Source organism: Camelus bactrianus, chromosome 3 (genome assembly GCF_048773025.1).
Source record: "Camelus bactrianus isolate YW-2024 breed Bactrian camel chromosome 3, ASM4877302v1, whole genome shotgun sequence".
In the NCBI taxonomy this organism is placed as follows: domain Eukaryota; kingdom Metazoa; phylum Chordata; class Mammalia; order Artiodactyla; family Camelidae; genus Camelus; species Camelus bactrianus.
Window position 1 is genome coordinate 139,141,190 of NC_133541.1, and position 22,631 is coordinate 139,163,820.

The window sequence follows — 22,631 nt, forward strand, 5'->3', positions numbered from 1 at the left end:
CCTCCACTCCTCTCCTCTCCCTCTTCTCCTCTCCCCTCGCCTCTTCTCATTTCCCCTCCCCTCCCCTCTTTTCCCTCCTCTCCTTTCCTGTCCTCTCCCCTTTTATCCCTCCTCTCCTCTGCTCTTTCTCTCTCTCTCTCTCTCTCTCTCTCTCTCTCTCTCTCCCTCCCTCTCTCCCTCTCCCCCCCCTTCACTTCCCTCCCTCCTCCCTACCCCCCCAACCCCTACCTTCACAGGGCCTCATAGATTGCAATCGGTTTCCATGAAATGTGATGAAGAGGGAATGAATTTTAGAATGATATCCCCATGCCATCGAATCCTTCTTCCCCAGGGATAGCGACTTATTTGTGGTCGTGTTTGTTTTTGTTTTTCTTGTTGTTGTTTTGGGGCGCATCGAGGGCGCAGGAGGCGTTGGGAGTGAGGGTGATGTTTCTCTTTCTGTCTGTCTCCTCCTTAGGACGGATTTTAAGAGGAGGGAGGACTCACAGAAATCTACCATCTTGTCTCGTACTGCAGCTGTGTTTGAGCTTCCTATACGATCTGGGCGGAACACTCCCCACCCTCACCTCAAGCCGCCATTGCCGCCCCCTCAGCCCCCTGCACCCCCGTCCAGTCCCACACTTGGGGCGGTGGTTGGGCATGGGGGGATGTTGGCGGGGTGGTGGTTGGTGGGGGGTGGGGTGGTGGAGGAAACCAGAAAACAGACCACTGTGGCACGTGGGTGACTGGGGCTTCAGGGTGAAGGAGGATGAATAAAATGGCCGGAATTAGGCTAACGGATTATTGCTTCTTTTTTTGGCGGGGGGGGGAGGGGAGGATCATTAGGTCATTCATTCATTCATTCATTCATTCACTCATTCATTTGCTGGGGGGGGGTGTCATTCGGTTTCTTATGCTCGCCCTGAAAACGGTCAACTGTCCTGACTGACTGGTTGCTGCTCACGGTTCCAGGCCTGTTGTTGAAACTGGAAGCTATCGATCTTACTGTTTCTACTGTATTTCACTCATTGAAAGTCATCATCATGCTGGGTCTCTGAGTCTTTCTCCGAGGAGAAGGTCGGTCACGGGACTAATGACCTGACAAAATAGCCTGAGTGACCAAGAAGGCCACACCTTGAGTGCTTATGAGATAACGAGATCTAACCACCAGCCTCTATAGAATGGGTCACCTGGAGGCATCGTGACACCATTCTGAGTCTTCTGATGAGAAAACGATTCTGTGGATGGTGATCGATGCCCGATTGTTTGAGCTATGGCTCTAGAACCACCCCACCCACTCCATCCCCAAGGTGGGTACACAGTTTTGAAGACGCTAGCCTGCTGTGAATCCCCTTTGCCCGGCAGAGCGATAAAATGGCCTCTTTGCTTCTAAGCTCCGAGACCTTGTCTCTGGATTCTTGGGCTCGTCGGGGACGGGGGCCGATCTTTTGGCAACAAGCGTGCTTCAGAAACAGCGGATGCCCGAGAAGGACACTCTGCCTCTCCCTCTTCTTCCGGGCCTGAAATGGGGAGGAAAAAAACATCGCTTCCCCTGGAAGCTGGAGTCCGGAACCCGCCATCCGGAGGGACTTCTGGCTTGGCCTTCTCCTGGGGTGGGGGGGGGAGGGCACGCCACTGCACGTGTTCTTTGTCAACTCCCTGTTTCTCTCTTCTCGAGTTATCTCTTTGGGACGGCTCCCACACTGGGTGAAAACAGACAGACAGGCTGGTATGTCTCCCTACCCCACCCTTCGCCCCCAAATGACTGATCTCCTGTCCCATCAGAATCACCACTTGTTTTCCAACGTGGCTTTCTTGGATCCTGGAGGACTTGTAAAGGAAAAGCCCAGCTGGGCTAACAAGCTAAAGTCACAAATCTAAGTGTGATAAGTGTCCGTTTACTGATCTAAGTTCTGCTGGGCTAACTCGTAAATCTGAAGTTTAGTGTCAGTTTACTGGGCTAACAAGCTAACTCGTAAATCCAAGCTCAACAAGTGTCAGTAACGTGATCTGTTCCAAATTGATAAGCTCCAGTGTACTGATCCTTTGCTTTTTGTTGTTTGAGCCTTATTGGCGAATAGACCCATATTTGTAATTAACCCTATGAAACCTCATGTGCACGTCTTGGAGGTGCTCAGAGCTTCGGAGCAGAAGCCCCTCTGAGCCCGCCGGCGTAATAAATCTGAGTACTCCAACCCTCCGAGTGGTGCTTGTTTCTTGGCTGGCCTGTCATTTCCGTAACAGACTGATATCAACTTAGAGCCAAGATGGGCGCAGAACTGAAGGAGCTTCTCGGCTGGCCTAAGAAGCCTGTCGTCGTGATGTGGGAGGCATTCTTTACGAGGGACCTATCTGATTAAGTGCTTGACCGCCTTTTGGACTTTGAACCAACTTGGAGATAGGAACTAGGATGAGAGGGCACCCGAAATAGCTCAGCAAACTCTTCTCCATCCTTAGAAGACAGACAGACAGACAGACAGACAGACAGACAGACAGACAGACAGAGTGTGTGTGTGTGTGTGTGTGTGTGTGTGTGTGTGTGCGCGCGCAGCGCGCGCGTGTTTGTGCGCGTGCGGGGGTGTGGGAGAGGGAGGAGATGACGTCAGCGTACTGGACACTGTTTCAGTGACATGGGGAGTGCTGTCAACTAGGAAGGAACGTCATGTATTCTTCAGCCTTGTGTCTGTACAGGTGGGTACACTCAGGGTTCCAGAAAGGATGGGATATTCCTGGCAGTCGTCTACTGCCCTGGCATCGAGGGCTGGCTGGCTGGCTGGCTGGCTGTCATCCAAAGTGGAGGCTCTCGTGAAAGGGACGGAACCGAGTCCCGAGGAGATGCCTCCTTCACTGACTTTCATGTAAACACAGTGGACCACAGCCTCCGGAAAGAGGGTGGGTGGCACACGTGGCCCCAGTCTGTTCTGTCCATTCGGCAAATGGCCTGGGTTAGGGGAAACCCAGCATGGCGACCATCCGACAGGCCGACCCACTGACCCACGGACGTGCTCGGTTTCTCCCAGCTTCCTGGATGACCTCCCCCACCCACCCCCACCCCACCCGCATTCCTTCACCCACCGTGGTGTCTGGTGTCAGGGCACTTGGAAGATGACTCCCATTGTTCAATAGACAGGGGCAGGAAGATTCCTATAGGACCGCAAAAACAGTCAACTGGCCATACATACATACATACGTACAAACTTTTTGTCCCCAGAGGCCTCAGACCTCCTCTCTCTGGACACGCTGAACCCCAGTAACTGGCCCCCATTCAACTGCCACATAGTAGGGGTCATCCAGACGTTCTTGGGATGGTAGGTATGACTTCCAAAGGGGTTGAAGCCTTCCTTCCCCCGCTGCAAGCCTGATGCCATCAGCATGGCCAGGACACTGCTACAAACAAACAAACAAACAAACAAACAAATAAACAAACAAACAAACACACACACACCACCACCACCACCACCACCACCACCACCAACAACAACAACAACGACAACAAAAGACAAACACATGCGTATGTGACTTGGGGACATACTTTCCGCAGCCTCCAGGGACGAAGGCACCCGCTTCGCTGGGTAAATCCTACGAGGCTTCACTAAAGCGCTTGCCAACTTACTTCTCAGAAGGATCGATCTCTGCCCCCATCACCCGCCATCATCAGGCAAGGTCGTCAGAATCCATGGGAGATATAGACTAGAAGAAGAAGTAGAGGAAGGAGGAGGAGGAGGTGGAGGAGGAGAATCAGTGACATGAGGTGTGTACGACTTCTTGTCTCCAAGAGGATTGAGTTTTAAATTTTTTTCTTTTCAGATACAAGGGAAAATAAACTTTTGTTTTTTCCCCTTCCTTCCCTTTTAGAGGCGGACACCCACATGGTAACTATCATACCTCTGTCAGCAGAATGGAATCCTTTCTCTTTTTCTCCCTCCCTGACCCTTCTGGGATTCAGAAATCCTCCGTGAGGATTTTTCTATTCTTGGCAGCAGAGTTATTAGCATCATTGACTTGGAGGCAAAAACTTAGGTTTCCATTAAACTGGGATAGACATGCATGGATAAGAGATACTAGTGCTACTCGTTTTCCTTAGGGTTCCCCTGTGTCTGTGGGGTGTGTGTGTGTGTGTGTGTGTGTGTGTGTGTGTGTGTGTGTGTGTCTGTGTGTCTGTGTGTGTGTCTGTGTGTCTGTGTGTCTGTGTGTCTGTGTCTGTGTCTGTGTCTGTCTGCCTGCCTGCCTGCCTGCCTGCCTGCCTGCCTGTTTATTGTAGGAACTCTCTGTCAATGGAAGTATAGTTGACTTACAATGTTGTGTTCATTTATGACGTACGGCATAGTGATTCACTTATTCACACACACACACACACACACACACACACACACACACACACACACACACACGTATACTTTTTCAGGATAGGTTATTACAAGCTATTGAACATAGTTCCCTGTGCTAGACAGTAGGACCTACTTGTGTACCTAGTTTGTATAGGGTGGTTTATATCTGCTAATCCCAAACTCCTGATTTATCCCTCTGCCCTCCCCCGTTCCTCCACCCTACCCTGTCCCCTGTGTTAACCATCGGTTTCTTTTCCATGTCTGCGAGTCCAGTCTGTTTCTGGTTTGTAAATAGGTTCCTTGGAGTCTTTTTAAAATGGAGTTATTTATGTATGGATGGGTGTCTTGACTTACTTTCAGATCCCACCTAGAAGTGATGGCATAGGATATCTGTCTTCCTCTGGGTGACTGACATCACTAAAGCTACGGAACGCTTCACGTATGTGCGTGTGTCGTCCACGTTCAGGGGCCGTGCTGATCTTCTCTGGATGGTTCCCGTGTTAGTCGATGTGCTGTGGCAGCAAGCGCTTGCCTTAGGGTTTTTGTCTCAACCTGAAAGCCGGCCCAGAGACTGAAGGTCTTCTAGTTGCCTCCACTATCTGCCTAGGACCATCTCCACGAACGTTTCCCATTTTCTCTCACCCTTTTGTCTTGGCATCATTGAGTACTAAAATGCTCCGTCTCCTGAAGCCCTGCAGACTGAAGCTGGACAACGGGAGGTAAACGTCAGAGAAATGGCCACAACAGCTCCTGTGGAAACCATCCTAGGGCCTGTTTTTGGAGGAGCCGCTCAGAGAGTTGAGCCGAACACCCCAGGACATCATCAGAGGCATTTCAAACTGCTCGAGCCGTTTCGATGACCCCGATGTGTGGAAATCTCCTACCAGACTGACCCCCTACTCCCGGCCCTGAATCTGGTTTCTCATCTGCTCCAATGATTAACCTTTGTGCTGTACTTTGGTTTTCCACACAAGTGCCTCTTAGGCGATACCTGACTGCTTGCTCCCTAGGCCTAGCTTCAGAAGCCCATCGACACCACCGCCTCCTGAGACGAGATACTACAACTGTTTCCTTGAACAGACCTGTTCTCAGAACTAAGAAACTGGGTCCATGAAACGCAGGCCCTCTAGGAAACTATTCCCTCCCTCCTGCCCCCACACCACACGCACGCACGCACACACGCATGGACGCACATGCACAGTCAACAGCCCAGCTTTTAATGTGTAAAACTTCCAGGGAAGTTACAGAATAGGGAAATGTTGGGGTCCAGAGTAGGCTGCCCCAAAATGTGCCCGATGGACTATGCTGAATGAAAGGGACTTCACAACTGGCCAAGGGGGAGGGTATAGGTCAGTGGTAGAGTGTGTGCTTAGCAAGCAAGCACAAGGTCCTGGGTTTAATCCCCAGTACCTCCGGTCAAAAATAAATACATAAAATCGAATTCCTCTCCCCGCCCGCCCCCCCCCAAAGTATACACTGCTGTATGTCAACTCTGTCTCAATAAAACTGGAAGAAAAAAAGGAAAAAAAAAATGATTTAACAAAAGAAAGAAAGAAACAAACAAAGAACTGCCCGAGGCAAGAGGAACACTCTGGCCCTCCTTTCTGCCTCCCTGGAAGCAGGGGAAAAAGAATTTTGTTTTTTTAAAGTCTCCCATCCCAGAGGAATCTATCAAGTCAGAGGTCTGCTTCCATGCCCTTCCATGATTCTCAAACGGTGTAGTGGGGTTTACCCAGATTAGGAAAAGGAGGGGACTCCTTTGGCCTGAGACCAGGCGAGATTCTCCCCCTCCCTCCCGCCTCCCTCCGTGCAGTTGGGACGGGGTGGCCTAAGGGTGGGGAAATTGAAACCAAAGAACAAAAGCCGTTCAACAGAGAGGAGCCGGAGGCCAAGTCAAAGGCTCTGACCTGAGCACAGAGCTTTCTGCATTTGAATGAAGCGATTGAACGAGGCCCTGCCGAATGGATCCTCCTGACGTCCCCGCCCCCGCTTCCAGGAGACAGTCAGTCGATTTGGGACCGATCGGTGGAGAAGGCCTGGGAGGCGGCGGCGGCGGCGGCGGTGGCGGCGGCGGCGGCGGCGGAAGCAGCGGCGGGGGCGGGGGGGGGGGGTGGTGCGCGGGCGGGGGCGGGACCAACGGTCGCTCCAACTCTGCCTGCCTGCCTGCCTGCCTGCCTGCCTGCCTGCCTGCCTGCCTGCGGGGCTGAGGCCTGAGGGCCACGCTGGTTCCTGCCACTCAGGGAAACTTCTGCGGGTGTTGCCGAAAGATCGCCCTCCCCCACCCCGTCCCTGACGAGCCAAATAACCCAGAGACAGGGTCTTAGAGTTTAGAAGAAAAGAGGCAGCTTGATTGCTTTGCTGGGCAAAGGGGACTCACAGCAGGCTAGTGCCCTCCAAACTGTGAACCCGTCTTGGGGTTGGGGTTTCATGCTTCTGTGGACGAACAGGTTGGAGCATGAAAGGGAATCACAACAGGCGGGAGCACAAAAGGTGCTCATGATCAACAAGGGTCTCTGATGAAACTTCCTCCTAAATCTGGATGAGTGTCTGATAACATGGGACCTCCTGGTGGTCTAGTAGGTCATCAGCCCGTGACCTTCTTTATCTGGTCAGACTCACCCGGCGGCACCAGCGCCACGGAGGAACTCGGGGTGGGGGGTGGGGGGTGGGAGGGGGCTGGTCGTTCTCCTGAGCTTATCCTCCCGTGACTCCCTTCCTGGGGAAAGACTCAGACGCCAAACATGATTGTCAAGTTGAACGATCAGAGGAAGGTCAAATCAAACAGTTAGAATCGACAACTTTAGCTGTTTTTAACAGTGGGCCTGGAGCTGGGAGCGGTGTCTGGTCAGTCGAGTTTGCTGATCGTTCTAAAAGCAAGCAGTAAGCATAAAGCCAAAAATTGGCTTAGCCTAAGTGCGGCCACTTCATGATTCCTCCTTCACTGGGGGCTGAGGCGTGGGGGAGGGCGGGGGTGGGGGACAGGACTGAGGTGGCGGCGAACTTCTCCGTGAATGCTCGGAGCCGAACTGCTCTCTGGGCCTAGGTCTGAAAAAGGCCTGAGTCTCAGCTATGACAGATTCTCTCTCTTTCTGGGCACATGGACTGACTCGCCCCGCATCCTCCCATCCTGTCAGACCCTTTGGACACACACCTCCACCTGAAGAGTTCTTTGGCCTCGTCCAGAAAAAACAAACACACGCACGAACAAAACCAAACGAGCACACAGAAACCCTGCTGATCTCCTTGGACCCCATTCACTTCGGAGAGTCCCTCTCGTAGAAATCCCCTCTGCTCGATGATTTCACCACAGCCGCCTCCCTTTCTCCGGCACAGTGACCCCCCACCCCCACCCCTGCGTGGGCCCTGTCCCTCTACCTATCAAAAACCAAACCCCAGGAGAAAAGAAAATCAGAATGCTGTTTTGAGCCACTGGATCTGTGAAAGGAACCAAACAGAAAGCTGAAATAACCAAACCAGCCGAACACCAAAAGCGAACAGACAGATACCCCAGAAAGAAGGGCACGCTGACCCTTGCCCCTTTCCTTCCTGGAATCAGGACATAACATAGATCTACACCCCACCCCCCACCCCACCCTCCCCAGATGTCTTCTTTATGCCGGAACGAGAGTGACGTTCTTATTGTCAACGGTGCTGTTATGGAAATGACAGGCCGGCCAAGAAACAAGCACCACTCGGAGGGTTGGAGTACTCAGATTTATTACGCCGGCGGGCTCAGAGGGGCTTCTGCTCCTAAGCCTTGAGCACCTCCAAGACGTGCACGTGAGGTTTTATAGGGTTAAGTACCAGCTTGGGGTATTCGGCCAATAGGCACGCAATAGCTTTAGCAACATCATTATCACGAAAGTAGAGGCAGTGAGGCAGCAAACCAACATTTCAAGGCCAGATATGTCTCTTTGAAAATCCAGCTGGCTAGCAAAATATGAACAGGGAATCAGCAAACCGGCACTTATTAATTTAGATTTACGAGTTAGCCCAGCAGAACTCAGATCAGTAATCCGACACTTGTTACACTTAGATTTGCGACTTAGCTTGTTATCCCAGCTGGGCTTTTCCTTCACAGTGTAAAGCGGAGAAGGAGAGAATTCTGTACAAACAGACCTCGATGAAAAGAATCCTCACCCTCTTTTAGGCCCCCACCTCAACACACGTGCGCGCACACGCGCGCGCACACACACACACACACACATGCATGCACGCACGCGCGCGTATAGTTACTCCTGTTCTCTCTCTTTCTCTCTCCCTCTTCCTTTCTTACTGATTTTTTAAAAATGTTTACTGATAACACAGAAAATAATTGCTTAAATGTTGTCCAGGAATGATATTCATTTTTGAAAACATGATATATATTGTAAAGGATTTGGGCTCCCTTAGAAAAATCCCAGTCCAGGCACGATTGTATAGCACCTCCTTTCACTTTCAAGTGTCTCATTTCAGACAATAAAGTAGCCAGTCATCTTCCTTGTGCATGACCTTTGTAACTGGCACAAGTCAAACGGCACAAAATTCAGACCCAATCTCCTGATCCATATGATTCTCATATTCTTTTTTTTTTTTTTTTTTTTTTTTTTTAGCGAGTCCAGAAGCTATGGGTCTGTGCCAACCACCCGTGGCTGTTCACTATCCAGCATTTCTTCCATTATCTTTATGTTGTCCTGTTTCTTGGAAGTATTAGTGCAGCTACTTTTCCCGATGGTCTGTCTCTGTCTCTGTCTCTCACTCTTTTCTCCTTCTTTTTTTTGGGGGGGGGAGGAGGGGGATGGGTTTGATTAGGTTATTTATTTATTTTAATGGTGGTTCTGGGGATTGAACCCAGGGCATCATGCATGCTAAGCAGGCAATCTAACAATGATCTATATCCTTCTCTACACCGCCCCCCCGACCCTCCAGCACCCCCCCCCCGTCCCCGGCCAGGGCCTGTCTTTGCTCAACCCAATAGAAAAGCATTTATGTTTTGCCAGTTTCCTGGGTCCTTCTTTGTTTCATAAAACGAGAAGAAATACACGTGGAAGTTCTCTCCTATGAATTGAACAGACTGAAGATCCTTTAAATAACCAAATGAGGTGGAAGTGCAGAGAGTACCATACGGGAACACACCGAGGCACATCGTCATCAAATTGACCAAAATTAAGGATAAGGAGAAAATATTAAAATGAACGAGAGAAAAGCAACAAATAACATACAAGGGAACTCCCGTAAGGTTATCAGCTGATTTTTCAGCAGAAACTCTACAGGCCAGAAGTGGGTGGCACAACATACTTAAAGTGATGAAAGGGAAAAACTGACAGGTAAGAATACTCTATTCAGCAAGGCTCTCGTTCAGATTTGAGGGAGAAATCAAAAGCTTCACAGATAAACAAAAGCTACAAGATTTCAGCACCATCAAGCCGGCTTTACAAGGAATGATAAAGGATGGTCTCAAGTCATCAAATCCTAAGAAAAGAGAACAAAAAGATGACAGAGAAAGGGAGGGGGGGAGAGAGGGAGAGAGAGAGGGGGAGAGAGGGGGGGAGGGAGAGAGAGAGAGAGAGAGAGAAAGAGAGAGAGAGAGAGAGGGAGGGAGGGAGGGAGGGAGGGAGGGAGAGGAGACCTTCGAAAGATTGCTTTGCCTGTTTAGGGTCTTCCGTTGTTCCTTAAAAATTTTGAAATTGTTTGTTCTAGTTCTGTGAGGAATGTCGTGAGTATTTTGACAGGGGTTGCATGGAACCTGCGGATTGCTTTGGATTGTGTGGCCATGTTGATAGTATTGATTCTTCCAATGCAAGAGCACAAGGCATCTTTCCATTTCTTTGTGTCATTTCAGATTCTGGAGTATAGATAACCTCCTCGATTAAGTTTATTTCTAGGCATTTTACTGTTTTTGACTCAATGGAAGTGTTTATCCCAGTTATAAAATTCTGGTTTTTAAAGTGGAGGGGGGAAAAAAAAAAGGAAAGGAAGGGCCACAAATGGCAAAATATCCTTCTTTCTCATGGGTGAATTGTATTCCATTACGTGTGTGTATGTGTGTGTGTGTGTGTGTGTGTGTGTGTGTGTGTGTCCCCTCTTCTTTATCTATTCAAATATTGATGTGCACTTAGGATGCTTCCGTATCTTGGCAATCATAAATGATGTTGCTGCTAATAGCAGGGTGTGTGTATCTTTTTGAATTCATTCTTCTTTTGTGGTTGGCTTTATTCCTTTGATAAGTATGTAAGTTTAAAAAGCTAAAGCTCTAAACCTTCCTGGAAACAATGAACAGTACATATATGTAAATTAAAAATATATGTGCAGTAAAAACATTTTAAAAAAATAAATAAATAAAAAAGAACGAAAGACAAGGAAATTAGCTATCAAGCCGTGAAAGACATGGAAGAAACTTAAAAGACATCTTACTAAATCAAAGAAACCGGTCTGAAAATTGTTACCAACTGTACAATTCCAACCAAATGACATCCTGGAAAAGGCAAAGCTCTAGAAACAATCAAAAGATCATGGTATCCAGGGGTTTGGGGAGAGGGAGGGAAGGAGGAATGAACAGATGCAGCGTGAGGGATTTTTAAGGCGATGAAATTATTCTGTAGGATACCATAGTGGTGGCTGCATGTCATTGTACATTTGTCAAAACCCATAGAACGTACAACCTCAAGAGTGAACCGTCCTGTAAACTATGGACTTTGATGGATAATAACGTGTCCATGTCGGATCATCAGTTTTACCAAATAGGCCACACTGATGAGAGATGTTGAGGGGAGTGGAGGATATATGTGTGGGTGGGGAGGGCTATGTGAGAACTCTCTGTATTTTCTGCTCAATTCTGCTGTGAGCCTGAAACTGCTCTAGGAAATAAAGTCTATTAATCAAAAACAAAAACAAAAACAGAAACAGAAACAAAAACAAAACACCCAAATGAGGTGAACCAGGATTCAGTCATCCAAAATGGAGCTGGACGGCCAGTGGGAGGAACTTTGTTGCAGACATAGTCCTGTTTCAGGGAGGGGGACGTTGTCCCCTCCCTCTACACATCTTGAGTTCTCTGGGCTGGACTGATCCAAAAATGGACCCCAGACGGATCGTTGAGCAGGAGCGACAGGGAACCTACTGTCTTTCATTCAAGCACTCATGTCCCCGAAGCAGGCAGCTTTTCTCCGTTTTAGGACAAGAAATCAGCCCTTTGTGCGAAATGGGCCGGGCTGAGAGCCTTTGGTTTTGGGTGACCCGTCCGTGAAGAATCGAGACGGAGTTTGGGTTTTGGGGAGGGGGGGAAGCCCCTGAAAGAAGTCACGAGGTTGGTTGGTTTCTCTAGGCTTCCGGGGCCTGAAGGCTCTCAGTGGGTGATCAGGGTGTTTTCCTAAGTCCAGATGCAGGGAGGGCACCCTCCACGGAAGTGATCGATTTCCCGCTTTCAGGGAGACAGAAAGAAGAGTCTGAGGGTCCCTCTTGCGTCTGCTGGCCCCTCGGCTTCTTCGGTCACTCTCATTTCTAACCCATCCGTGTGCCACGGAGGCACATACATGTTTGGGGTGGCCTCCCCTGGGTCCCGACACCGGCATCAATGGGGGGAGGGGGGGCATGAGTGGTCAGAACTGTATCAAGCTCAAGGGCACCACCAACCGGTTTCAAAAACAAATCTGCCAGCAGCTGCTAGCCGCAGCCTGGTCGTTTCAAAGTTCCCGCCTTGCTCTTGTGGTGTGTTTTCTTTCGTTTCCCCTTCTCCACTTGCCCCGTGGGGTAGTCTGATGACACACACTTCCAGTGCTTCTTTCTTGCATCTGTGTCTCCTGGGCTGCAGTCCTAAGAGCCCCCCCCCCATCGCCCCCGCCCCCCCCAATCAACTCGTTTCTTTACCCTCCACCAGGTCTCCTGGCTTGGAAATCTCGGCTCACAGCATGTGTCTCGTGTCCTCTCTGAATTCACGGGCCCAGCCATCCACCCTAAGGAGACGGAGGGAGGGAAGGAAGGTTTTGACCTGGCGACCTTCCTTGCCGGCATCCTCCGGATTTGGGACCCTTCAGTGCGCCACCTGCCACCCGCCATACCACTCTCACCCTGAGGCCTAGCCCTCGGGGCTCCGTCCACGCGGACACCTGAACGCGGACGGACCTGGACGGTGGGCGGGGTGGGGGTGGGGGTGGGGTGTGGAGGGGCTTGCTTCATCACTGCCGGAACCGTGGAGGCGACCGGGACAGACGCGTCCTTCAAGAGGTGAAGGGACACGTCGCCCGGGCTAGGTCCGTGCCACAGCATGTGATTTGGCTCTAAAAAGGAAACCAGGGACCCGTGGAGCCGAGAGACCTGTGGGAGACAGGCGGGGCCGTTTCTGCGTGCCCCTGACTCCCTGAAAGAAGCCAATCTGAAAAGGTGGCATCCTGTAGGGTACCGGCTCTGGATGACATTCATTCTCAAAAGGGCAAAAGCCCCAGAGAGGGTGAAAAGATGAGTGGGGTCGGGGGTGGTGGTGGTGAAGGTTGTCTGTGTGGGTGTGTGTGTGTGTGGGGGTGTGGGTGTGGGTGTGGGTGTGGGTGTGGGTGTGGGTGTGGGTGTGTGTGTGTTGTGGCGGGGGGTTGTTGATGAATAGGTGGAGCACAGGGGACTTTTAAGCAGCGAAACTCTCCGGTAGGTAGGTCCACGATGGGATGAAAACCAACGTGCTGGATATGGCAATACCTAAGCTGGGGTGAACTGAAAGAACCCTTCTGGGTGTCCCGCCCCTCAGCCGAAGTTTAAAGTCCTTCCTAAAGCCAGAAGGTAAAGACACACGAGAGCAATCTGAGGGGCCATCGCTGAGGAGTAACAGCGAGGCCAGTGAATCCAGTGAAAGACTGACTGACGTGGGGGCCTGGGTCCCTCGGCTCGACCCCCTTCCCCGGGAAACCGAAGCCTTCGACGCAGGGATGCGCTTTGACACGCTTCTGTCTCATCGGAGAAGGCTTCTTCTGCCTGGCATTGCGTGACGGGGCCGAGAAACCCGTCCTCTCCTCCTCTGCGTGAGGTAGCGGTCGCTCCCGCCTTTGCGCAGCGGTGAAGAAAGCTACCAGAAACACGGTTCTGCGTTTCTCTCGATACCGTGGGCGAGCGTCACAGCTTTTCCTTGCGTTCCACCATGCAGTCAGATAGCATTCTCAAAACTAAGCGTGCCATGCAAATTTTCCTTTTCCTTTTTTAAAGTGACTGTCAAGAACTTAGGCAGCATCGAGTGAAAATGTTGGGCACCTTCATCTCTTGGTTTGTATGGAGCCAGCTAGGTCATCAGACCCACGTCACCATGATTTCTGAATTCTAAGATCCTTTCCAATCCATGATATTGTACACTCCTGGGTCATGGGATGTCACTATGGCTGATCAGGTCAAAGGGAATGTGTCCCTCCAGAGCACTTATTAACACGTCAGTTTATTTAAACGACAACAAAGGAAATTCCCTTCGGGCGATATTCATTCCACACGCTAAAGGAAAGCGATAGGTTGTGTGCCTGAGCCCACACAGTGTGACGCAGGAACGGGGTGGGGGTTGAGGGAGGAGGAACTCTGGCTAGTGTCCAGGACCTAACGGGAGATAGAGTGGAGGATTTTTGCCCTTCTTCAGGGACAGGGTGAATCGGCCCGAGGTTGACTTGTGCGCTCAGAAAGAGGGCCTTTACCGGATGCCCCGAGCAAGCAGACTTTTCTTTTCTTCTTCTTCTTTTCTTTTTTCAGTTTTATTGACATAGGTTTGACATACAGCCCTCTATCAGTTTCAGGTGTACAGCACAATGATTTGACTTCCATAGACTGTGAAGTGATTATTAGGTAACTTTAGTGACCAGGAAACAACGATATGTTAAAAGGGGGTTTAATCAACAGAACTGCTATTTCTGATGATCATCTATTCCTAAGAGAAAGGACAGATGAACACTCCAAAATGCAGGAAGTGCATAGTCACAGAATGATGAACAATCTTTACCCGTGCCGACGTTTTGACGCCAGGATACGTGGAAAGCTGAAGTTTTAGAACATAGAAATATTTGGCTCTCCATTTGACCTGGAAATCTCCTTGTTGGAAAGAAGCTAATTTCTCCTCCTCATCCTCGTCCTCCTCGTCCTCGTCCTCGTCCTCCTCCTGCCTTTTTAACTAAAAAAATAAAAAAATAAAATAAAATAAAATTTTTTAACAAGAAGTTTTTATCTTTTTGGAGGGGGGACGGGTCATTAGGTGTCTTTATCTACGTTTCAATTAATTATTTAGATTTATTATACGTTTTCAGTGGTGGTACTGGGGACTGAGCCCAAGGCCTTGTGCATGCTGAGCACGCACTCTACCGCAGAGCTCTACGCTTTCCCAGAAAGGAGCAAATTTCTAAACATAGAACTGGATGAGTAGGTCAGCTTTTTGATCTCATAGAAGCAGCGGCCCAGTTCTCTGGGGGGAACCCTCCTTATCTTGTCCATCTCGACAACGTCAGAAACGTCTGTCTGCATAGCCCACAGTGGCCTGAGACTGAGGCCAGGGGGCTGAATCAGGTAGAACCTGAAACCGAATGGAAGAAACAAACAAACAAAAAAGGGTGGGGAGGGGCACGCGGAGGCCTTTTTAAACGTACACACTGCTGCGTGGTCTCCCTCATCGAAACTCTAATTCGCAGCCTTCTTAAGGAGAAATATACACCTGAAACGTCTTTTTTCCACACAGAGTTTAAAAGCTTTCACCCTCCGAGCCGAAAAACCTTACCCGTCCCATCGGTTCTTTCTGAGTGAGTGGGTTCTCTAGTGTCCTACGCGTCTGCTGGGAAACAAGCTGCTGGAGAACCAGCAACTAGAAACCAAGCTGCACCAGCATTTCCATGAGCGTAAAATCTTACATTCACACTTACTTGCTTAAAAATGCACACGCCTGCTTTGTTTTCATGTTTTACACAGTCGATGACCTATAACATGTATGATGCTCAAGAAATTGTGTGAGGGGCAATCCTGAGATTGACCGTGAGGGCGCAACAGATGGCAGATATTTCCTTAGGGTAAAACAATGGACGGTCATGGGAAGCCAGATCATCCATTAACAGAACTTGGTTCTGGCAGGAAAGCATGTGGTTTAACCCCGGGGAAATATTTGCTATCTCGAGATGTCCCAGAGGCAATCACAGGATACACTTAGAAATTTTGCATCCCCCGAGGAGGGTGATTGTTCCTGGAAGGGATAGGCCTGAAATGAATCAGTTAGCCAGCAAGCAGAACTTCGTGCTTCTGGCATGAAATATCTAAAGCCCCACCTCTTTGATCGCATTTCTTTTTTTTTTTTTCCCTGAGCCGTATACTCCCAATAAACAGGATGTCGACCAGGCTTTTGGCACTCTAGATCCACGAGACCTTGAGTCCCCTGGTCCCATTTTCGCTCTTTACTTGGTCTCTTTGTTTCTTAATTCTTGCGTCGCCCGTCCTCAGACACGGTCCCGAGCTGCGCTGGACACAGCACCCGTCCTACCCGACTCGTGAGTGACCTATAGTTTTTAAATGAAAGCTACAAAATCTCTGGTCATGTCGATCTGCTGGTCTCGTCTGTATGAGACAGGGCAGTACCTGAGTTTCAGAGACACACACAGACACACACACAGACACACACACACACACACAGACAGAGACACACACACACACACACACACACACACACACACACACACACACACACACACACACACACTCTAAAGGGAACAAAGAACAAAGAAAGATAGAGAAAGAAAAAGAAAAAGGCTCAGGGGAATAAAGGATTCGCTTGCTCTCTGTGACATGACCCAGTAGACCTAGTTGTCACGAGACAGGAAGCTCAACTCTCCGTGTTTACATTATCTGTTCCTGAGCTTTCTTGCAGAAAATTCTCATGCGTTTCTTTCCCCTCACGGAAGTCTTCTCTACTCCCCACAGAGCCTGGGGCGATGGCTCTTCACCCTGGAGCCGCCTGCGGCCGATCCAAGATATCGGATGATTTATGGAAGTGATCAGTGATCCTGAGACAAAGCCCTTCCTTTAGGTAGAAAAGCATGGCCCCTGCTGCTCAGGGAGCTGGCACTCCCCCTCCCTCTCCCCTCATGCCACCTTCTCCTTTGTGCACAAGCTATCGCTTTCGCAAAAGAGCTTGGCTTGCCTGAGAGTCTTGTGGAAGCCATCCTCATTTCTATGGTACTGCCGTCCAAGGATCTGGAAAGGGCCCGGTCCCATGTATGCATGTATGCATGTAGGCACTTGTGTATGTCCCCGGCTTGTAGGCCTGGCATGTTTCTTCCTCCACATACACTTGCCAGAGTTCATTCATGAAAGAGCTCTATGGAACTGGTTTTCAAGGGAACATGCAGGCAGGGAATGCGAACAGGAAGGAACCCAAATGTTTTCCTTCAGGTTGACATGATCTAGGACAGATCCTTTCATCCAGAAAAGCAAATGTCAAGGGATCGGTCTCGTGAAAAGAGCCATGTCTTGATTGTGACGAGCAGCATTCGAGGTGAAACTTTTCGCCTCCCTAGGTTTACCCCGAATCCATTAAGTTCCTGTGGGTTATCTCTGTCATGAAACGTGTCAGCCAGGAAAAAAAAAAAAAAAAAAAAAAAGAGTCTGGGAGCGATGGTTGGCTCGGTCTCAAGTCTCAGGAAGTGTTCACACCCCAAGCAGTCCGAGGGGGTAGTGTGTGTGTGGGGGGGGGGGAGGCGGTCCATCTCTGAAACATTGGTGCCTCCTCCACGTAGTTTTTGGTCCCTTGCAACTGAAGCATCTGGCGACGTCCCTGGAATGTTTAGATCGTTTCCAAAGAAGATGAGATACGGAAGCGTTCGTTCCTGGCTCCATGAGTCGAAGGGGACGTGCTTTAATATCTTTCTGACAGAAAAGACTCGAGATCTGTCAGTGTGTTGGCCGACATGACTGGTATACCTTCGGAGGATGGATGGACCTACAGACAGACAGACAGACCGGAATACATACATACTTACTTACATACGTACATATGTAAACATACAATACAATACAATACAATACAATACAATACAATACAATACAATACAATACAATAAAACAAAACAAAATGAAACAGAATAAAATAAAATAAAATAAAATAAAATAAAATAAAATAAAATAAATTAAATTAAATTATATTAAAATAAAAGGATGCTGTGAGGAGAAAGTGTCTGTTTCTGGCTAGGACCAAATCATGTCCCTACGTGGACCGGTTGGGAAAGACTGGTGTCCCAGATGGTTCACCGTGACTTCCTCGTGAACATTTGCTGTGACCGATTCGGGCTTCGGAACAGTCACGGTCTCGTTCTGAGGAACGTCTCCTGGAAAGCATGTGGAGACCGTCTTCGTCTGCCGTCCTTAGGAAACGTTCCAGCAGAGCGGGTGTCCGAGAGCCTCTAGGGGCGATGGCTATGCTTTGTGGACGTCTGTCCCTCTTCAGGCCGAATTTCATGGAAGTATGCTGATCTGGCCAGCCGACAAGTCTGAATGGGGGTGATTTTTTGGTAGAAATGCGCGTCCTTGGAGAGACCAGGGGAAGGGGAGCATGTCTCAGTGGAAACTCTCGTACAGCGTGATAGAGATGAGAATGCGGTTCTGTGTCATCATCTTTGCGTGCTTCCCGCCACCCTCCCCCTCCCCGCCCCGCCCCGCCTTCCACTGATACGCTGGGCCACGTCACGCGTGCTTCGAGTTTTCTCCGATGGTTGGCCAACGCTCTTCCGACTCCCGTTGCCCATGGTTCTCCCGCTTTGGACTTGGCATCCTCGAGAACCAAAGCCGCCCTTTCCCTGAAGCCCCGCCGAGCCGGGCTGAGCAGCTGGACATCCGCTGGAGAGAGGTCACTGCCATGTCCCCTCTCGAGACCCTCCTCCTGCCCGTTGCTGTGGAGGCCACTCAGAAAGTGGACCTGAACCCGCATGCGTTTTTCAGGCCACCCGAGCCTCTTCGAGCCCGACGCCTAGACATCTTCCTGACTGGTGGCGCTCCGGACTCACACCCTGGGTTTCTCGTTGGCTTCAGCCACGGACCTTTGTCTTCCTGGAACGAAAGACCAGACCGGTTTCATCAGGTGGAACCACCTGCCTGGTGGCGGGACTGTCGTGGAACCCTATGGACCACCCCGAAGTGTATATGCAGCCCAAGGGTGATCTCTCCAGTTGAACAACCATCGAGGCCCAAAAGGACCCCTGCCCCGGGAAGAAAGAAACTTTGACCTTGACCCTTAGCTGCCCGAACGAGAATTTGGATCAGGGTTGGGTAGGGTGATGGAGATCTCCCTTGGCACAGTTCCCGTGTGCGGGACTTTCAATGACTCTGTCTTCCTGAAAGGACACCCGCCCCCTGACCACGCTGTCTCGTCATCAGTTTGTTTCCACGAGGGACGAACCGTCATTGTGTGCACGACAAAGTTGGCCGCTGCCTGTTTGGTCCGCCATCGCTCCGTAAGGGACCGACGAAGTGTGCGTCGTGACCAGTGACCGATTTCGGAGCCCGTGGGTGGTGGGCGGGTGTGTATCTGTTTTCCAGGTCACGCGCGACGCGGTGTGTCGTGGTGTGGCCCGCCCGGCCACCCCACCTCCCTTCCCCCATGGAAAATCAAGGGAGAGTATTGCCCGAGACAGACGAAAGTGCAGCCACGAAACCTAAAAGGATGACCCTGGATGTCAACTTGGAGGTGGCTAGGAGACGGCTGAGCATGCATAGGATCACACTGCACTGCCACCGTGTGGGATGCCGCACATGTGTCGCCGTCGTGGTTTTCATCTCCTCCACCTATTGCCCTCACCTACATCCACTCTTTATCTCACTGAACTCTTTTTTTTTTTTTTTTTTTTTTTTCCGGTAAGACAGTGAGAATTTTCCCTCTCTCTCTCTCTCTCTCTCTCTGTCTCTCTCTCTCCTACTGTCTCTCATAATTGACCTGACAAGGGGATGTCCGTTTTCACGTGTCCAACATAGCGATTCGGGATTCTTCCATGTTCCACGATGATCACCGTGATGAGTCTGGTTACGGATCAGTCACCGGACAGCGTCATGACAATAGTATGGATTGACTCTACTCGCCCTGCTGTCCATGACCTCCCGTAATTTGTGTATTTATTAATTGGAGTTAACTGGAAGCTTGTACTTTTTCCTCTCCCTCACCCATTGCACTCATTGTTCCTTCTTGGTATCCATGAGCCTGTTTCAGCTTCCTTGCATGTGTTCCTGCGTATTGTCTTGGGGATTCTGCCTCGAAGTGACAACATCCCTCTCGAACTTAAGTCACTTAGTTAACATCATCCCCTCTAGGTGTAGGTCTCTCCAGACCACGTGGCACTGTCCATTCGTCCATCCGCGGGCCCGTAGTGGAACTGCCGGGTCTTCCAGGAGTTTTCTGTGGAATGTTTTGAGGGACTTCTGTCCTGTTTTCCCTAATGGCTTTCCTCCACCTCCGTTTCGCCCTCTCCCCCTCGCCCCCACCACCAACCCCTGTTCCGTGTTGCCTTCTGTCTTCCGTCGGAGAGCGGAGTCTGTCAGGTATGAGTCGAGAGCTCTGTGTCCGCCTGCCAGCCCGCCCACCCGGCCCCATCTCGAACGGTGGTCTCTATCACGTGTTCCGTCAGGAGCAGGCACTTTCTGCTTGTTTTTGGAACTTGCTGTCGAGATTCCAGGTTCTGGGCCTGTCCGGATATCTCTTGGAAACGGAAATGTGTGCGTTTTCCCCTTTTTTAAATTGTGTTCGTTTGTTTACTTACTTATTTATTTATTTACTTACTTACATTTATTTATTTATTTAGGCCTTTTTTTTTTTTTTTTGGTTCTTGCTGCTGTTGTTGCTTTCGGTGGTTGTTTGTTTATTCGGGGAGGGGAGGTAATTCGTTTCTTTTGCTGGTTTGTTGCCTGACTTAGTGATTGCCTGACTTACCGACTTCCTTATTGACTTGAACGGAAGTCCTGAAGATCGAACCCTGGACCTCGCGCGTGCTGGGCAGGCACTCTGCCGCTGAGTTCTACGCTCCATCCTCCCCCTCGCCCCCTCCCCCATTTGGGGGAGGAAAAAAATAATTTTTTTTTTCCTTTTAAACTGAAAACGTCCGTTTGGGTCTCCTGCACGTGTTTCATCCCTGGTTTTCTGGCTTCTAGGAGGTGGAGTTGACCGAGTTCTTGGACTGTTGAGGAGAGGAACCCCTGATGGGCTGCGGTTGTGCTTTTTCTACGGTGTTTTTGTTTTTGTTTTTAAACCCCAGAGTAGTTCTACAACTTGATTTCCCTTTGGTGGTGGGTTTTGTCGTTTGTTTTCATGTTTCCTTTCTTTCTTTCTTTCTTTCTTTCTTTCTTTCTTTCTTTCTTTCTTTCTTTCTTTCTTTCTTTCTTTCTTTCTTCTTTCTTCCTTCCTTCCTTCCTTCCTTCCTTCCTTTCTTCCTTTCTTCCTTTCTTTCTTCCTTTCTTCCTTTCTTTCTTCCTTCCTTTCTTCCTTCCTTTCTTCCTTTCTTCCTTCCTTCCTTCCTTTCTTCCTTCCTTTTTCCTTTCTTTCCTTTCTTTCTTTCCTTTCTTTCCTTTCTTTCTTTCCTTTCTTTCTTTTCTTTCTTTTTTTTTTTTTTTCGGATGGGGCTACAGTTTCCTTGTCCACGTTGACTGTGTCAAACACACACACCGACACACACACGCACACACAGACACGCGGATGCGCATGCACAGTGTTGCTCTGTGTAGATGCACTGAACCTCGATTTACCGAGCGGGTGGCTATCGACTCGCCCCCCCGAACCCCCGCCCGCATTTTTTTGTTTTCCCTCCTCCTTCCTGCGGTTGTGGTCAGCCGTGCTGACGTCCGTGTTCTCACGACCGACCGCGAGTGCGTTTTCCCCACGCGCCCGTTTGTTGTCTTTGGGCTTTGTCGCGATCTGTGCCGAGATCGATTTCTCTTTCCGCTTCGATGGGGTTCGCGGTCTTCATCCTTTCTTTTCTAGCTTCTGGGCTTTGCCTGTCTGCTTTCGAAAGACCTCCTGCATTCGAGAGGACGGACTCCAAAGCCGATTCCTGCGTTGTTCTCTGAGCGCTCGCCTGGTTTCGGTTTGCCAGCCCCCCGCCTTCCCTCCCTCTTCCCCTCCTCCCCTTCCCAACCTCCCACCCGGGAACCCGGGATCTCGTCCTGGTCGCTCTGGGCCACCCGCGGCGTCGGCCCCGGCAACGCCGGCGTGTCCGTGTGATCTCCCCCGCCCGGGGAATCGCGTGGGGAGCGCGTCCCCTTCGCGGCAGCCGCCCGGCCGGCCGTGTCTTGCCAAACCCCGGCTCCCTCCGTCCTCCCCGCCCTGATCTGTTGCCGGGGGTCGCGTCGCGCCGCGTCGCGTCGTGTCGCCTCGTGTCGTGCCGTGCCGTGCCGTGACGAGGGTGAGCGGGCTCCGAGGCGGATGCCACGGGGCCGCCCGGCGCCTCAGTCCGGGACGAGCTCGGGCGTTTGGGCGGCCGGCGGCGGTCGGGATCGGTTCCGGGGACGTTGGCGACGGTTGTCGGGCGCCATCTGGCTGCCGCTCTGAGATCGTCCCTCTTCTCCCGAGCGTCGGCGACCTCGGCAAGGGATGGGGCTCGGCGGCGGGGCCCGAGGCAGACTTCGGGGAGGCTGGCGACACCGGCGGTGACAGTCCCCGTGGCGCTGAGCCGCGGGCGCGTCCTGCTCTCGGCGCAGATTGGACTCGCAGGATGATGAGGGGGTGACTGTCGCCGCGCTCCCGGGATCTCGTGTGCCGGGGGAAGCCGTGTGGCCTGGCCTGGTCGACCAGCATCCGCCTGTGCCCCTCCAGCCGCGGGAGACCGACCCGAGCCGATCGGACACGGCCTGCGCCTTGCCGCCGCGGGGGAAAGGGAGAGAGTGTCCCGCGCCCGGGCCGCCGGCGGCTAGGTGGTCAGGCCCTCGTCTGCGTCCCTTGGACGACTGCTCCTGAGGCGAGGAGCGGCCCGGGCCCAGTGCGGTGAGGCCGTGGACGGGCGCGCTGGGGTTCCCGGTCGTCGGAGGCGCCTCCTTGGATGAAATGTTTTCTGAGTCCCGATGGATCCGGAGACGTGGCTGGGCCGGCCCCTGTTGGCGCGGGAGGCCTGGGAGGGGGTGCCCCCCGGCCCGTAAGCCTGCCCGCGTGGGTTCTGGTGGCGTTGGAGGGACCGAGACTTCATCCGGACTCGGGGACCGGCACGGGGGCGTCCTGCGAGGGATGTGGGGGAGGCAGGCTTTCCCCGGCCCGGGGCCCGGGGCCCGGTGCTCGGGAGCGGTCCCTCGTGGGGGGCCCTCTCGTCGGAGGCGCCTCTGTGGCATCTCCCCGAGTCCCCCGGCCACGCGGGCGAGAAAAGGGCAGGGCGTCCCCGGCCTGATCCCGTC

The 22,631-nt window shown here is 51.3% G+C and overlaps 1 long non-coding RNA gene and 1 other non-coding gene across 2 annotated transcripts; both read right to left on the reverse strand.

Annotated features, from left to right (window-relative positions):
* Positions 1 to 2,617: 2,617 nt before the first annotated feature.
* On the reverse strand, positions 2,618 to 6,404 carry LOC141577165 (uncharacterized). The gene is made up of 4 exons (XR_012505827.1): positions 6,215 to 6,404; positions 4,662 to 5,012; positions 3,512 to 3,669; positions 2,618 to 3,366 (listed from the first exon to the last, which is right to left on the reverse strand). It is a non-coding gene; the product is annotated as an uncharacterized LOC141577165 (long non-coding RNA).
* On the reverse strand, positions 4,727 to 4,835 carry LOC141577273 (U6 spliceosomal RNA). Its single transcript, XR_012506169.1, has one exon. It is a non-coding gene; the product is annotated as a U6 spliceosomal RNA (small nuclear RNA).
* Positions 6,405 to 22,631: the final 16,227 nt, after the last annotated feature.